The following is a 19097-nucleotide window of genomic DNA, read 5'->3' as shown; positions in this document are numbered from 1 at the left end:
CACATCAGACATACTTCCGCAATGATTTTTATAATAAAATAATAATTTCACCTTTATTTAACCAGGTAGGCCAGTTGAGAACAAGTTCTCATTTTACAACTGCGACCTGGCCAAGATAAAGCAAAGCAGTGCGACAAAAACAACAACTCAGAGTTACACATGGGATAAACAAAAGTACAGTCAATAACACAATAGAAAAATCTATGTACAGTGTGTGCAAATGTAGTAAGGTTAGGGAGGTAAGGCAATAAATGGCCCCGTGTGGCTCAGTTGGTAGAGCATGGCGCTTGCAACGCCAGGGTTGTGGGTTCGATTCCCACGGGGGGCCAGTACAACAAAAAAAAAAGTATGAATGTATGTACTTGTAAGTCGCTCTGGATAAGAGCGTCTGCTAAATGACTTAAATGTAATGTAAATGTAAATAGGCCATAGTGGCGAAATAATTACAATTTAGCATTAAGACTGGAGTGATAGATGTGCAAGTAGAGATACCGGGGTGATAAAAGAGCAAAAAAAATAAAAAATATGGGGATGAGGTAGGTGGGGGTGCTATTTACAGATGGGCTGTGTACAGGTGCAGTGATCGGTAAGCTGCTCTGACAGCTGATGCTTAAAGTTAGTGAGGGAGATATAAGTCTTCAGCTTCAGTGATTTTTGCAATTCATTCCAATCATTGGCAGCAGAGAACTGGAAGGAAAGTGTCGTGGAAAATTGCAAGATTATGTTATAATGCTTGTAAGATTATATTATAATGCTTGTATTGCTGTAACGGCTGTCTTCGGGTGAAAGAGAGGAGGACCAAACTGCAGCGTGATGATAATCCATATTTTAATAGGCTACTTAAACAACGAACAAAAACAACAAACTGACAGAAAGAACCGAAGACGCTACAGTCCCGAACCAGTGAACACAGACCAGATGAACACACGAACAGGAACAATCACCCACAAAACACACTACAAAAACAGGCTACCTAAATATGGTTCCCAATCAGAGACAATGACTAACACCTGCCTCTGATTGAGAACCATATCAGGCCAAACCAGAAACCCCACATAGAAACAGACAACATAGATAATACCCACCCAGCTCACGTCCTGACCAACTAAATAAAGACGAAACAAATGAAATAAGGTCAGAAACGTGACAATTGCATTATAACGGTTGTTTTATTCGACAGAATAGAGTATTGTGTGTGTGTTCCACTGAGGATGGGCCTCTATGAGATAACACTGACAGAGGAGATTTACGATGTCTTTGGGTGATAAAACCTAAAGAGCATTCCCGAGAACATGAGCTAATGGTTCTGTTCTATGCCGTACCAGGAAGAGACGGTTCCCTTTTGGAGTAAGGGGGCCTGACACTGGTCTTTACAATGAAAACTGTTGACACAGCAGTAACTGTTAACTATGTTTTATAGATATCTTTCAGACAAATCTTAACCTTTGTGAACTGTTCCTAAGATCTGTGGTTTGTCAGTGTAAGTTGAGAGGGGTGTATCTTGGCTATAAAAGATCTTTGTACTTTTCTGTAGTCACTTCTCAACGGTTCATTAGAAATAGTGAATTGTTGAAAGTCAAATGCTATTGCAAAGCTTATTATTATTAAAGATGTAGTTTAAGTATAACTCTGACTGGTGTGTAGTTTGTAACTCTCCTCATTTGGTAAAGCAGAAATATGCCACCACAAAAGGCAGCCAAAGCAGGTGTTGGCTTTGGAGTTGACCAGTGAAATATACCTACTGGAGCGCGTGCTACGGGTGGGTGCTGCTATGGTGACCAGTGAGCTGAGATAAGGCAGGGATTTACCTAGCAACGACTTATAAAGGACCTGGAGCCAGTGGGTTTGGCGAATGATATGAAGCGAGGGCCATGCTCAATATGCCTTAACCAACCATGTTGTTCCACCTCCTACATATGCGATGACATCACCTGGTTTAAACGTCTCTAGAGACTATATCTCTCTCATCATTACTCAATGCCTAGGTTTACCTCCAATGTACTCACATCCTACCTTGCCTTCGTCTGTACACTATGCCTAGAATCTATGCTATCATTCCAGAAACCTGCTCCTTTTAGTCTCTGTTCCCGAACGTGCTAGACGGCCAGTTTGTATAGCCTATAGCCGTACCCTTAACCTACTTCTCCTCTGTTCCTCTGGTGATGTAGAGGTTAATCCAGGTCCTGCAGTGCCTAGCTCCACTCCCACTCCCCAGGTGCTCTCATTTGTTGACTTCTGTAACCATAAAAGCCTTGGTTTCATGCATGTTAACATTCTCCGCTACTTCTCCGCTATGCAATCTGGTTTCAGAGCTGGTCATGCGTGCACCTCAGCCACGCTCAAGATCCTAAATTTCATCATAACCGTCATCGATAAGAGACATTACTGTGTCAATCACCACATTCTTATTGGCAGAGTCGACAGCCTTGGTTTCTCAAATGATTGCCTCGCCTGGTTTACCAACTACTTCTCTGATAGAGTTCAGTGTGTCAAATCGGAGGGCCTGTTATCCGGACCTGGCAGTCTCTATGGGGGTGCCACAGGGTTCAATTCTCGAGCTGACTCTCTTCTCTGTATACATCAATGATGTCGCTCTTGCTGCTGGTGATTCTCTGATTCACCTCTACGCAGACACCATTCTGTATACTTCTGGCCCCTCTTTGGACACTGTGTTAGCTAACCTCCAGACGAGCTTCAATGCCATACAACTCTCCTTCCGTGGCCTCCAACTACTCTTAAATGCAAGTCAAACTATATGCATGCTATTCAATCGATCACTGCCCGCACCTGCCCGCCCGTCCAGCATCACTACTCTGGACGGCTCTGACCTAGAATACGTGGACAACTACAAATACCTAGGTGTCTGGTTAGACTGTAAACTCTCCTTCCAGACTCACATTAAGCATCTCCAATCCAAAATTAAATCTAGAATCGGCTTCCTATATCGCAACAAAGCATCCTTCACTCATGTTGCCAAACATACCCTCGTAAAACTGACCATCCTACCGATCCTCGACTTCGGTGATGTCATCTACAAAATAGCCTCCAACACTCAACAAATTGGATGCAGTCTATCACAGTGCCATCAGTTTTGTCACCAAAGCCCCATACACTACCCACCACTGCGACCTGTACGCTCTCGTTGGTTGGCCCTTGCTTCATACTCGTCGTCAAAACCACTGGCTACAGGTTATCTACAAGTCTCTGCTAGGTAAAGCCCCGCCTTATCTCAGCTCACTGGTCACCATAGCAGCACCCACTCGTAGCACGCGCTCCAGCAGGTATATCTCACTGGTCACCCCCAAAGCCAATTCCTCCTTTGGTCGCCTTTCCTTCCAATTCTCTGCTGCCAATGACTGAAACAAACTGCAAAATCACTGAAGCTGGAAACTCATATCTCCCTCACTAGCTTTAAGCACCAGCTGTCAGAGCAGCTCACAGATTACTGCACCTGTACATAGCCCATCTGTGAACAGCCCATCTATCTACCTCATCCCCATACTGTATTTATTTATTTATCTGGCTCCTTTGCACCCCAGTATCTCTACTTGCACATTCATCTTCTTCACATCTACCATTCCAGTGTTTAATTGCTATATTGTAATTACTTCGCCACCATGGCCTATTTTTTGCCTTAACCTGTCTAGGATCAGCGTGGCGCTAGCGGCACACCCCCCCCCCCCCCCCACTGAAAAACCAGTGCCGCGAAATTCAAAAAAAATATTTTTTTTAAATATTTAACTTTCACACATTAAAGTCCAATACAGCTAATGAAAGACACAGATCTTATGAATCCAGTCAACATTTCCGATTTTTAAAATGTTTTACAGGGAAGACACAATATGTAAAGATGTACATCTATTACCTAAAAACACATTAGCATAATCCACCATCTTTTATTTGTCCACCAACACCAGTAGCCATCACCAATTCGGCTAAACTAAGATATTTATAGCCCCTAACCAACAAAAAAACTCATTAGATGACAGTCTGATAACATATTTATGGTATGGGATAGGTTTTGTTAGAAAAAAGTGCATATTTCAGGTAGATGGCATAGTTTACAATTGCACCCACCATCACAAATGGACTAGAATAATTACAATGAGCAACGTGTTTACCTAACTACTAATCATCAAACATTTCGTAAAAATACACAGCATACACGAATCGAAAGACACAGATCCTGTGAATACAGACAATATTTCAGATTTTCTAAGTGTCTTACAGCGAAAACACAATAAATCGTTATATTAGCTTAGCACATAGCAATTAGCAGCCCAGCATTGATTCTAGCCAAAGTGAGCGATAAAAGTCAACATCGCCAAAAGATATTAATTTTTTCACTAACCTTCTCAGAATTCTTCCGATGACACTCCTGTAACATCACATTACAACATGCATATACAGTTTGATCGAAAATGTTTATATTTAGCCACCAAAATCATGGTTAGACAATGTGAAATGTAGACAAGCTGGTAAAGAAAATGTCCTTGCGCCACTTAGACAGTGATCTACTCTTATACATAAATACTCATAAACGTGACTAAAAAATATAGGGTGGACAGGGATTGATAGACAATTTAATTCTTAATACAATTGCGTTATTACATTTTTTAATTTATCCTTACTTTTCAATACAGTTTGCGCCAAGCGAAGCTACGTCAAAAAACATGGCGTCCTAAGCCACTAAAATGTTTCGACAGAAACACGATTTATCATAATAAAAATGTCCTACCTTGAGCTGTTCTTCCATCAGTATCTTGGGCAAAGGATCCTTTCTTGGGAGAAATCGTCTTTTGGTGGAAAGCTGTCCTCTTGCCATGTGGAAATGTCAACTGAGTTCGGGATGAACTGAAAAGCATGCCCAACTTTTCACATCGTTGCAAAAATAAATGTCCCAAAATCGCACTAAACGGATATAAATTGCTATAAAACGCTTTAAATTAACTACCTTATGATGTTTTTAACTCCTATAACGAGTGAAAAGATGACCGGAGAAATATAACAGGCTAAACTAACGCTTGGAACAGGAGAGGGTCGGTGTCTTCCACGCGCGTTACGCAGCAAGAAAAGACTTGCTAGCTAAAGGTTTTTTTCATTTGTAGGGCCTGTGAACGAGCAATCGAGCCCGTTGGAATCGTCATCACGTAAAGGCATCCAGGGGAAGACGTAAGAAGTGTCCGTATAGTCATAGCAACGACAGTGCCCTTTTAAATGAAATCAGAAGAGTGGCCAACATTTCTCAAATCTGACTCCATGTCAGGGAAATTGCTGTAGAATGGGCTCTGTTCCACTTAGAGACAAAATTTCAACTCCTATAGAAACTATAGACTGTTTTCTATCCAATAATAATAATAATATGCATATTGTACGATCAAGGATTTTGTGGGAAGCCGTTTAAAAAATTAGCCACATTAGCATAAATAGTCTAAACAGCGCCCCCATCCCCAACAGGTTAACTCCCTTATCTTACCTCATTTGCACTCACTGTATATCTTACCTCATTTGCACTGACTGTATATAGACTTTTCGGTTTCTTTTTTCAACTGTATTATTGACTGTATGTTTTGTTTATTCCATGTGTAACTCTGTGTTGTTGTATGTGTCGAATTGCTATGCTTTATCTTGGCCAGGTCGCAGTTGCAAATGAGAACTTGTTCTCAACTAGCATACCTGGTTAAATAAAGGTGAAATATTTTATTTTATTTTAAATACAAATCTCTGGAGACACCAGCTAAGCCAGGTGAGGTCTCCCCATGTGTTGGGTGTGTGACAAAAGAGCTATATAAGGCATGTTGAGCTCGACTAGGGGCTCTACAGTGAAATAAAACAATTATTAACCGAAACAGCAGAAGACAAGGCTTATTGACATTAGAGAGAGGCATGTGTAGCCAAGTGATCATAGGGTCCAATGAGCATCAATAGGTGAGTCAGGGAGCCTTTCGGTAGTTGCTACTATGCTAGGCGAGTGGGAGGCACAGCGTTCAGAAAGCTAGCGGGCCGGGGCTAGCAGATGGGTCTTCGGTGACATCACAACAGCAAGCCTGTTAAAACCACATCGGACGATTACGTTGGCAGACCAGTCGTGTCGGCAATAAAGGGTCCAGGCCAATTGGCAAAAGAGGTATTGTGGCCCAGGAATTAGCGGGTATACCTCTTCGGCTAGCCGGGAGACGGGCCTAGCTTGAGGCTAGCTCAAGGCTAACTGGTGTTTGTGTTGGGACAGAGGCGTTAGCCAGCGGGAGCCACTCGGTTGCAGCTAGCTAGCTGTGATGATCTGGTGTAATGGCCCAGAGCTTGCAGCAGGAATCCGGTGATGTGGTGGAGAAAAGCAGTCCGATATGCTCTGGGTTGATATCGCGTCGTGCAGACTGGCAGGTATTGACCGAGCTAAAGCTGGCTGGTGTCCGAGCTAAAGGTGAAGACCGCTAGCTGTGGCTAACAGTGACTACTAGCTAGTAGCTAGTTAGCTGGCTAGCTCTTCATGGAGGTTCCAGTTATAACGTATAAAAATATCAGATCCGTGCCATATTGGGTGAGGCGGGTTGCAGGAAAGTATATTTAGATTGTAGATGGAAAGTGAGATTAAAATATATACAACAAAAAAACATGAAAACCGACTATTTACATGGGACAAGACTGGACAAACACACGTCCAAATACAACGCCATCTTGGATTAGAAGATCCGATGGTGAGCATCACAGAGGGGTATAATCCACATTGCATACCCTGCAGAACGAGTGGTGGGTATCAAAGGCAAATGAAATACACTCATATACCGATAAGAACGATATGCACAACTTTTATGATGCAGTGAACACCATCTATGGCCAAAGAAACTGCTCTGTCTCCCCTCTGAAATCTGCTGATGGCTGACCCTCATAAAAGACCAGAAGCATATTACACAAAGATTAGCCGAACACTTCGAAGCCCTTCTGTACTAGCCCTCCCCATCTGACCCCTCAGTCCTGAAGAACTACTTGACCATCTCACCACCCAAGACCCTGGATCTACCACCAACCTTTTTAGAGATCCATTCGTCCGTCAAATCCCTGCTGAGATCTTCAAACAGGGAGGCTACCTGTGCATCCGGGCACTACATCTGTTCATCACTCAAGTCTGGGAGCATGACACTTGTCCAAGCAGTGGAGGGACACTAATATAATCCCCATCTATAATGGGTCTTCCAGAACAAAGACCTCAACATTCACCCGAAAATATCGAGACCATGTACAGTCGCCACATCAGGAAAACTTGGCATGCCAGGCTGTGTGTCGTTAAGCTATAAATCCAGAGAATGCCAGAATTTGACAAAGTAAGATGAGAAAATTGAGCACGGCACAACAAGGTGAGTCCGAAAATGTCTTGTATGCTGCTGCATAAATGTAATATGCCAGGAAGATATGTTTACTGTAGCTAAGAAAGTAATACTAAGTGTATGTTGTGTGGTAAGCTGTGAGTAGCTTATGTTCCTCACCTTAATAATTTGGTCCCTTTTCCCCTTATAATTGAGCCTACTGTTTACCACCACTGTCTTGGTGGTGCACATATAGCCCGTTGAAGAGAAATGTCATCATTGAATATTGTAAGAGCTTTCATTGTCTACTTACTGTGGGGAGAACAAATATTTGACACACTGCTGATTTTGCAGGTTTTCCTACTTACAAAGCATGTAGAGGTCTGTAATTTCTGTAAAAATAATTAATTTTAAATAAGTAATTAATTTGCATTGAATTGCATGACATAAGTACTTGATACATCAGAAAAGCAGAACTTAATATTTGGTACAGAAACCTTTGTTTGCAATTACAGAGATCATACGTTTCCTGTAGTTCTTGACCAGGTTTGCACACACTGCAGCAGGGATTTTGGCCCAATCCTCCATACAGACCTTCTCCAGATCCTTCAGGTTTCGGGGCTGTCGCTGGGCAATACGGACTTTCAGCTCCCTCCAAAGATTTTCTATTGGGTTCAGGTCTGGAGACTGGCTAGGCCACTCCAGGACCTTGAGATGCTTCTTACGGAGCCACTCCTTAGTTGCCCTGTGTCACGACTTCGGCTGAGGTTGGCTCCTCTCCTTGTTCGGTCGGCGGTTCGACGTCACCGGCTTTCTAGTCATCACCGATCCATGTTTCCTTTTTCCTTTTGTTTTGTCTTCATTACGCACACCTGATTTCTATTCCCTTATTATGTTCCTTATTTACCCTATCGTCTACCTTTCTTTTTTTTGTCCGTGATTGTTTTGTGTTACCGTGTGTGTTGGAGGGTTTTCTCTTTACGTTATGTTTCCTTATTGGAGATATTCCGGTTTTGTATAATATATTTTGAGTAAAGACTTGTGTTTTTTTCAAACCTGTGTCCTGCGCCTGACTCAGACTTCGAACCCAGCATTTTATCACACCCTGGCTGTGTGTTTCGGGTCGTTGTCATGCTGGAAGACCCAGCCACGACCCATCTTCAATGCTCTTACTGAGGGAAGGAGGTTGTTGGCCAAGATCTCGCGATACATGGCTCCATCCTCCCCTCAATACGGTGCAGTCGTCCTGTCCCCTTTGCAGAAAAGCATCCCCAAAGAATGATGTTACAGACCTCTACATGCTTTGTAAGTAGGAAAACCTGCAAAATCGGCAGCGTATCAAATACTTGTTCTCACCACTGTATATGCCGCCTTTATTTACCCCACGGTTCTGACTTAGTGTACAGGGAGAACACTGTAAGAATGGCCCATGTTCTGAATTCTGTCGCTGTACATTTCAAAAGTGCTGTACAAATAGTTATATGGACTACGTCCATCCTAGCTTGCTCATTAATGTCTTAATCGAAATTCGGATTGCTTCTTAACGGCCTGTCGTCCCCTTATGCCATAGTTTGTACATCTCAATTGTCAGTAGAAACCACATTTATTTATTTAAGCAAGTCAGCCATGTCAACTATGTTTTTTTGAAGGCCTTAAATGGGGCTGAATGAACGGTTTCACTGTCAGACAAGGCTCCACTGATAGCCAGGTGTAGCAGTGGTAAGGTCTTGGAACTGCTGTTGGGACTTTGTTGTTGTGCAATTAATGTATTGTTTAGTGTTGTGTTGTGTAGTGGCTTTGCTGGCGTGCATAAAAAAACATGTTTGCCCGTTGGAGCCTCTCCAAGAGTAGCAGGATGGGTGCCGGGGGGAAACCCGGAGGGTGGAATGCAGTGTGCTGGGAAAAGCCTGATGGTAGGGTACCTGGGGAAAAGCCTGATGGTGGGGTGTAGTGTACCAGGGCAAAGCCTGATGGTGTGTTGTAGTGTACCAGGACAAAGCCTGGTGGTGGGGTACAGGGTGCCGGGGCAAAGCCTGATGGTGGGGTGCAGGGTACCGGGGCAAAGCCTGTGTCACGGGTTACTAGGAGTGGAAGGTAGGAGTCAGGCGCAGAGGGTTCAATGATTTGTATAATGTAATTCTCCGTAAAAAACGGTCACGCCAAACACAGGGCGCATACACACTGACCAACCCAGAACACAGGGCAAACGATCCAGAGAACAAAAACACATCCACAAAAATAATCTCGCACAAACCTAAGCGGGCCTAACAGGCTTAAATAGACCAAAATCAAGAAACACAAAAAGGAACAGGTGCAACTAATAAGACTAAACTAAAAGAAAAGGAAGAAGGGATCGGTGGCGGCTAGTAGACCTGCGGCGACGACCGCCGAGCATCGCCCGAACAGGCAGGGGAGCCACCTTCGGTGGGAGTCGTGGCAGCCTGGTTGTGAGGTGCAGGATGCCGGGGTAAAGCCCGGTTGTGAGGTGAAGGATGCCGGGGTAAAGCCTGGTTATGAGGTGAAGGATGCCGGGGCAAAGCCTGGTTGTGGCATACAAAGATCAGTCTTACATAAAAACTTGACTTAATTATAAAACCGTCTAGTTATAAAACATTAGCCAATAACTTACATTACAGCGAGAAGTAACCTGTCAAAGTGATCTGTGATAATGTATTGTAACTCAGCTGACTGGAGGACAGGTTTCATCCCAAATCTCAATGTTGACTGGATTAGTAGTCAGGGCTCACATGAAAAAAATATGAATGTTTACTATAGAATACTACGGTACTCACTATAGAATTCTATAGTAAACTGTCGAATACTATACTACACACTGTAATATCCCTTGATTTTGTCTAGTACTTACTACATAAAAAAATACTACAGTCTGCTTAAAAACACCACTTTTTGAACTATAGCAAAAACTACAGTATTTAATTTGCATATACCTACCCATTCCCCTCCCCCATATCGCATTTTATGCCACCCATAAGTGAAGAACCTACATGCCTAGTATAGATCATTTATTCTGTTCCCTGCCGGTTATAGAAAGTAGCAGAAGCGTTGAACTATCGGTTCAAACCCCAGTGCTACCAATGGACATGTTATGGAAAATATGCTCTTTTAGTATTTCCTGAACGAGAAAGTCTCCACTTCTATGTCAAATATGATAAATCAAAAACCATATGGTAAATACTACAGTAATGTCCTCAAAAATACTACAGTCCTCATATACTACAGTATACTACAATCTGCAAGAACACTACATTAATTACTAATCAAATCCAAATCAAATGTTATTAGTCACATGCGCCGAATACAACATGCCAAACTTTACAGTGAAATGCTTACTTACGAGCCCCTAACCAACAATGCAGTTTAAAAAAAATACAGATAAAAATTGTAGATAAAAGTAACAAGTAATTAAAGAGCAGCAGTGAAATGATATACACGGGAGTACCGGTTATTTGAAGTAGTATGTACATGTAGATAGAGTTACTAAAGTGACCATGCATAGATGACAACAGAGAGTAGCAGTGGTGTAAAGAGTGTGTGGGGGGGGGGGGGGGGGCCCTGCAAATAGTCTGGGTAACCACTTGACTAGATGTTCAGGAGTCTTATGGCTTGGGGGTAGAAGCTGTTTGGAAGCCTCTTGGACCTAGACTTGGCGCTCCGGTACTGCTTGCCGTGCGGTAGCAGAGAGAACAGTCTATGAATAGGGTGGCTGGAGTCTTTGAAAATTTTTAGGGCCATCCTCTGACACTGCCTGGTATAGAGGTCCTGGATGGCAGGAAGCTTGGCCCAAGTGATGTACTGGGCCGTTCGCATTACCCTCTGTAGTGCCTTGCGGTCGAAGACCGAGCAGTTGCCATACCAGGCAATGATCCAACCAGTCAGGATGCTCTCGATGGTGCAGCTGTAGAACCTTTTGAGGACCCATGCCAAATCTTTTCAGTCTCCTGAGGGGGAATGGGTTTTGTCGTACCCTCTTCACAACTGTCTTGGTGTGCTTGGACCATGTTATTTTGTTGTTGATGTGGACACCAAGGAACTTGAAGCTCTCAACCTGCTCCACCGCAGCCCCGTCGATGAGAATGGGGGTGTGCTCAACCCTCTTTTTCCTGTAGTCCACAATCATCTCCTTTGTCTTTTTTTTTTATTTTTATTTTTTATTTTTTTATCCCATTTTCTCCCCAATTTTCGTGGTATCCAATCGCTAGTAATTACTACCTTGTCTCTTCGCTACAACTCCCGTACGGGCTCGGGAGAGACAAAGGTCGAAAGCCATGCGTCCTCCGAAGCACAACCCAACCAGCCGTACTGCTTCTTAACACAGCGCGCCTCCAACCCGGAAGCCAGCCGCACCAATGTGTCGGAGGAAACACCGTGTACCTGGCCCCCTTGGTTGGCGCGCACTGCGCCCGGCCCGCCACAGGAGTCGCTGGAGCGCGATGAGACAAGGATATCCCTACCGGCCAAACCCTCCCTACCCCGGACGACGCTATGCCGATTGTGCGTCGCCCCACGGACCTCCCGGTCGCGGCCGGCTGCGACAGAGCCTGGGCGCGAACCCAGAGACTCTGGTGGCGCAGTTAGCACTGCGATGCAGTGCCCTAGACCACTGCGCCACCCGGGAGGCCCCATCTCCTTTGTCTTGATCACGTTGAGGGAGAGGCTGTTGTCCTGGCAACACACGGCCAGGTCTCTGACCTCCTCCCTATAGGCTGTCTCGTCGTTGTCGGTGACACTTGTGTCATCAGCAAATTTAACGATGGTGTTGGAGTCATGCCTGGCCATGCAGTCATGAGTGAACATGGAATACAGGAGGAGACTGAGCACACACCTCTGAGGGGCCCCTGTGTTGTGGATCAGCGTGGCGGATGTGTTGTTACCTACCCTTACCACCTGTGGGCGGCACGTCAGGAAGTTCAGGATCCAGTTGTAGAGGAAGGTGTTTAGTCCCAGGGTCCTTAGCTTATTGATGAGCTTTGAGGGCACTATGGTGTTGAACGCTGAGCTGTAGTCAATTAATAGCATTGAAAGGACAGTGTGGAGTGCAATGGAGATGGCATCATCTGTGGATCTGTTGGTGCGGTATGCAAATTGAAGTGGGTCTATGGTTTCTGGGATGATGGTGTTGATGTGAGCCATGACCCGCCTTTCAAAGCACTTCATGGCTACAGATGTTAGTGCTACTGGTCGGTAGTCGTTTAGGCAGGTTACCTTTGTGTTCTTGGGCACAGGGACTGTGGTGGTCTGCTTAAAACATGTTGGTATTACAGACTCGGAGAGGTTGAAAATGTCAGTGAAGACACTTGCTAGTTGGTCAGCCCATGCTCGCAGTACACGTCCTGGTAATCCGTCTGGCCCATGTTATGGAATAGCTGCAAACTTTATATAGGCAGAAAGAGGGGACTGATCTGCAGCCACTACAATAAGTGGCTAAGTAAGTCTCGGTAAGTCTCTAGTATAAACACACCGGGAGTTATTCAAGTCAAAATTATGTCAAATGTGTTTTTCAATAGGCAGGATTAAACTGATCCAAGTTAATTAGACAAAAGCTGGCTTGTTGGATAAATTATGATGGAAACTGTGATTTTCTAATAAATGATGATTGCCAACTATAAATCTCCACTCCACATTTAATTCTCACTGCCTACTGCTTGCTAAATCTATTTTTTTCAACTATACAAGTTATGTTTCTTCGCAGGATAAGGATTGTCCTGACTTTCAAGAATGCCTGAATTGCTTTGATTTTTGTGTGTTGTAGTTGGCTGTTTGCAAGTTTTACCATCCAATTATTTCAGCTCTACAGGAGGGCATGTTTCACTAAAGTAGCCTACGGACATTCGCACATGAAAATTTTCGAGGTAAACTTCATAAAGCTGTAGGATTTCCCCTTGAACACAAATTAGGACCACATTTCCACTACCTCATAAATGATCAGTATTTATTACTTCTATATAGCTGAGCATTTCAAGGAGAACTCCATCTTTTTGAAATCCACAACACATATACTGTACCATGTAGAACAAATGTGTCAATGACAAACTCATTTTAATTAGAGCAGATACTTGTGTTGTAACAATTGACAAATATTGAAATTCACATACAGTATTTCAGGAGAATGTTGCCAATGATATTTGACCAATTTTTTTGCCTATGGCTCAAAATCTGTGTATTGGACTCAAGTGCCACAAGGGAGATTTTCATCCATTGTATGTCCCTCAAAGTAGAACAATATCAAATGAATTTCTGTGGCGAACTGGGGCCATTAATCTGGTGAGCTGCTTCAGCTCTTCTTGCCAGGAACTTTAACAGTCCTATTGTGAAGAAGGAGAAGACCACAGAGAACCGATATTGGCTACATAGCTGTAGAAAGACGACGTTGCGTACACCAGAGAGGTGTTCTTGTGGAGGCCAGAGCAGCGTGTTATAAAGCCATGCCAGAAGGTCGCTTCGTGACCCTTCTATGTACCTCACAAGGAGAGAGGAACTGGTCGGACATCAACAGCAGTGCATTGTAAACCTGAAACCCCCCTCAGTGCAAGCCAGGCACTGTGTTTGTGTGTGTGTTTGTGTGTGTGTTTAGAGAGCGAGAGAGCAATGGAGACAGTCTGAAATAGTTCCCTCTAGTGGATTTTCGAGGTAGGCTAGTCTACTTTTTTCACCACTGTTAGATTTATGGACTACGACTCATAAAACAGTAGGACTATAAAGCCATTGTTTATCTTTTTACTGCAGTGGACTAAATCAGGCTCACACAGAGTGTTTCTGGGTAGTCTTAAACAAATCCAGTTTGAAACAAAAGTATACACCTCACACACACATGGTTATGAGCTTTGAAAAAAGACACCTGTACCATGTCAGATATAGAGTTGATATGTAATACATTTTGAGTTTGCATCTCAATATTACACTTTTATAAACATCACAGAAGACTGAAATATAACAAAACCGTTTGACATGGAAAACCCCTGATTTATGAAATTATTAATATTATTCCACCCATTGAGGCCAGTAAAGTGTGATTTAGTCATTTGACTGCAGGAAAGGGCTACATTGGTAAATTGTCAGTGGAGGAGCTATCCCCAACTTCCGTTACTTTTCCTATGTGATTTTCAGATCCATATGCTGTCTACCATTTTCTAAGTAAACTACCAGATTACTAGACTTCATATAGCAAAGTAAGCAAGCCCAGTCAAGCACAGTAATGAAGAGAGCTGAAGTTACCAAGTGTGTTAATATTACTGATAATAGCCATCACCTGGTATCAATATTACAGTACAGTGTTTACACTGTTGCATATACCTCGGGCACACAGTTTACAGTAATATGCCGCACCTTATGTGGCACACAGTTGCTATTCAATGTGGCTATTATTAATATCACAACGGTGGGGGTCTTTGAAAATGAGTGACATTGACCCTCTCTTTTGTCACGTAAACCAACAGTGTTTGCCATTGAGAGCGGGCATAGTTAACTCTGTGAATGACCGTTAGAGCAACACGGTCACGGGAGGCTTGGAGTGAACCATTGTTTTGGTTTTCCAACCCCATGTGAGGCTGTTGACCTATTTTGCACCACCCAAGAGCGGTTTCCACAAGCACATCTGTCTCCAATCCACAGCCAACCGTCCACAACCACCAGCCCTTCTCAATATTCACAGACAGAAGACCCGTTTACAGCTGGTTCTAACTTGCGTCCTTGATACTGATCTTGTCCACATTCTGATTGTGATCAGATCTTGACGCCCACCTCCAGAGGTAGTCAGACGCTCAGTGTAGACCAATCTGGACAGAGAAACCATTTGAATCATTATTTCACCCTCTAAAATCATTGACAGGTGGCACCATTGATTGATTACATCAATATGTCTTACAATAAATAAATATTATTTTGAAAGAATAGCTGTAAAATCATTTGCATAAAAGAAGGGACCAGGAAATCTGGTCACAATGCAGACACAGTGAATGGCTAACAGACAATGTGGACACAATCCCAATTTAAACAAAATCAGGACAAAGGACCCATTTTAGCACCAGCTATAAACAGGGCTAGAGAGTAGCTTTCTGCTTTACACCAACCTATTGCATCATATCTGTTTATGTAGGATGAAAATTAGCCCTCCCTCAAGAGGACACATTATAAAACATTTGAGGTTGATTTCCTAACCGTCTTCCCTTAAGATTTGGTGACTTGGCTGATTTGGACAGAAACAATAGGCCTGAGTAACACAATCACCATCACAGTCATTCTAAGGAGAGTGTCGTAGTGATGGTCAATGGAACGCTTAAATATTACATATTTAGCCTTTGGACAAGTTGGTGATGCCGTTTGTGTCGACCACAGGTGGGCGCTATATGACTACAGTTTTTCTAATTGTAGAATGAGAAAATGGGCTGGGATGGATTTACGTGGATATGTCCATGTACTTTCCCCTCACTAGACATGAGCTACTAGATAACTCTCTCAGGTAGAATCGAGTGTTTTCACAGATGTGTATAGTTATATTCCAATATTTTCTGTGCCATTTCATTGAGTAATTGCCACGTACAGTATGAAGGATGTTCAATTACTTCAATATTGTGAGGACAGATCTACATTTCAGGTTCTTACTCTAACCATTCATAATTAAACGGGTATGTTCACAGTGTGTATTTTTCTATTCATTTTGCCACTGGTTGACTGTGTGTTCTGGATAGAGAGAGAGTACAAGTCTGGTACAGTGGCCAGGTCAAACTCTTATGTGGTTCTCTCTGGAGTGTAGTTTAATGCATATTTGGACATATTTTATACAGCACTCAGTCTGTTTCAACACTTGGGAGACTCCCTGGCTGACACAGCAGTATAGTCAAACATTACCCACAGTAAACACCAGTCAATAAATCAGCTCACAGCACAGGCTGAACCGATCCATGCACGACCCATGTGTGTGTATACGGTATATATTTGTGTGTGTGTGTGTACCAGTACTTTAACAGCTTTCATTCCTATCTATCTGACAGGGGTGTACAGAACAGTCTCCTGAATCATGGCCCATTTAGGCAAACCGTTACTGCTCCTGTCTGTACACCCACAGCTTTCGCACCCTAACCACTATCTGAATCATAGAATTGGAACGAGTAGAACATACCCATTCTAATTGGAACCACATTTTGAAGGGATTGTGACTTGTAAGCCAGCTGGTGGAGAATTTGATCTATTTCTCAGTGTTACAGCTATGACCCACTGTATTGATTGAAATATAAAAAAACATTTGTATAATCTCAACTCCACTCACCCTGCGCATAATACACACAGTCTCCACCTGTACATAATGTGGAGCATAGATTGCATAAACAGATCGGCTCTACAGTTTCGAACGGGAGAGTAATGGTAATTCAAGTGTATGCGTTCTGACCTGCCCTCCTTCCGACCCTCGACCCTACACAATTTCAATTGCTTGCCTGCAAAGTAAACACAGCGAGCCATAGGAATGTTATCGCAAACCTACTAATTTGCCTTGATTACATTCATATTTTTCAGCTGAAATGGCCCTTTTCCCCTTCCTATTGCTCTTGTTTATTTTCTTCTCTTGCTCCTCTCCTCCTTCATTGCTTTCTTTATTAGCACACAATTAGGGATGATTAACTGGCAGACAGATGCCCTGTAGTTCCGGCGACAAGGGGAGGGTCGTGAGCAAGAGGGAGGAGGTTTGTGGGGGTGGAGGGCGATGTGTTTGTGGTAGAGGGGTGGAGGGCAGGTTCTCAGTGATTGAGTGGTCTCGTCTCAGCTTGGTCTGCTTCCTGGGTCATTTGTTCTCACAAGAATCTTCTTCCTTCCTCTTCTCTCTCTCTTTTTATTTTTTTATTTTATTTTTACAACGGTTGAAGCTTTGGGACATAGCAAGTCATTCCTTCCTGTCTTTAAATCATAACCCACAAGGCGTATGTTGTTATTCCATCCAGGGCAAGCAGTGAGGTGTTGGTACACAGAAACAGCAATGCAGAGCAGTAAAGAAATTACAGCCTATCTTGGTTCAGATACATGCGTCACGATTTTGTGAAGAAGTTATACCCATAAACCTGATGACTATTTACAGTATGTGCAAAACTTTTTTTCTCTGTTGTTAATTATGGCTGGTCGTAATACCACTAGGTAACATCACTTGAAACGTGGCGTTCCTAGCCTTGGACTTTCTATTGAGAACAACTGACCTAATTTGTCCAGATACTAGAAAACCAGACAGATTAAATTCATTCAGCCCTCTGTGAAAAGGATGATGTGCAATACAGTGGCACTCAAATAGAATTTGGTCATATTTGTTTTGAATTAGTTAAAAAAAAGAGAGAAAAAAGCCCCTATGCATTCTCTACCACCCTGAGGTCACAGGAACAACTCCTGTAAGTTTGTAAACGTGTGAAGCGTGTCTACTTTTACATAGGCCTTGATAGCTTCTTTTGTCTTTGATGAAATGGGTCACTCTCACAGAGAAATGAGGGACCGGCAGAAGAGAGAGAAGAGCGAGACCAGTAGGAGAGTGAGAGATGTGTGGTTAATCTGGCAGGTCTGCGCAGCATGAGGCACTGTGCCAACAGAAACTCTCCCTCTCTCTCTCTCTTTGTAACACACAAACACGTAGGTACACACACATACTTTCCCCGCGCCTGAGATTGTTTGTGCATGGATTTGTCCACAGAAATAATTTTTTAAATAAACACGGAATTATTCACCTCACAGACGAGCCTAAATATTGATTGTTAAATCATTGTGGCACCCATTCAAACCTAACAACATTCAACAATGGACCTAATAGCATGACCAGACCTAGCTGTATTATTGTCTAGAAGCAATTAATGGTACAAAAAAAACACTGATGTTTCACCATTTCATTCGTCCAAACGTGGAGACAGAAAACACACTTTATGATGGCATCAGAATCTACTGTGGTATAACCTTACCATTGAAACCTGTGTAAATATTCCAGAATGATTATGCCTGTGTTGATAAAACATCATTATGTGTGAGACATAATGATTTTCTGTGTTTCTCCAGAATACACAAAAGTGGTGGTCACAGGGTAAAGGTGTACAGACACACATTGACACCATGAAAAATAGTTTCCTGGAAAAGGACTGAGTCACTGAAAGTGTCTCTGGAATGACAATATGTCTACATACAGTATCTACAAAACAGTGTTAAGATCACAGAACATAGCAGCATTGCACTGTACGGAACCCCATTTTATCCTATTTACAGTGCATTCGGAAAGTATTCAGACCCCTTGACTTTTTCCACATTTTGTTACATTACAGCCTTAGTCTAAAATTGATTAAAAATACTTTTCTTGCAAATGTGTTAAAAATACAAAACAGAAATACCTTATTTACGTAAGTATTCAGACCCTTTGCTATGAGACTCTAAATTGAGCTCAGGTGCATCCTGTTTCCATTGATCATCCTTGAGATGTTTCTACAACTTGATTGGAGTCCAGCTGTGGTAAATTCAATTGATTGGACAGGCTTTTTAAAGTCACACACCTGTCTTTATAACATCCCACAGTTGACAGTGCATGTCAGAGAAAAAACTAAGCCATGAGGTTGAAGGAATTGTCCGTAGAGCTCCGAGACAGATTTGTGTCAAGGCACAGATCTGGGGAAGGCTAGCAAAACCTGCAGCATTGAATGTCCCCAAGAACAGTGGCCTCCATCATTCTTAAATGGAAGAAGTTTGAAACTGTCACGTTCCTGACCTATTTATGTTAGTTTTTGTGTGTTAGTTGGTCAGGACGTGAGGTTGGGTGGGCATTCTATG

General features: G+C 42.9%; 1 non-coding gene across 1 annotated transcript; it reads left to right on the top strand.

Moving 5' to 3' along the window:
- The first annotated feature begins 253 nt into the window (after window positions 1-253).
- Window positions 254-329, top strand: trnaa-ugc (transfer RNA alanine (anticodon UGC)). Its single transcript has one exon. It is a non-coding gene; the product is annotated as a tRNA-Ala (tRNA).
- Window positions 330-19097: the final 18768 nt, after the last annotated feature.

Source organism: Salvelinus fontinalis, chromosome 1 (assembly GCF_029448725.1).
Source record: "Salvelinus fontinalis isolate EN_2023a chromosome 1, ASM2944872v1, whole genome shotgun sequence".
NCBI lineage: Eukaryota > Metazoa > Chordata > Actinopteri > Salmoniformes > Salmonidae > Salvelinus > Salvelinus fontinalis.
Note: the sequence above shows the minus strand (reverse complement) of the source record. Positions and strands in the feature narration are given on the sequence as shown.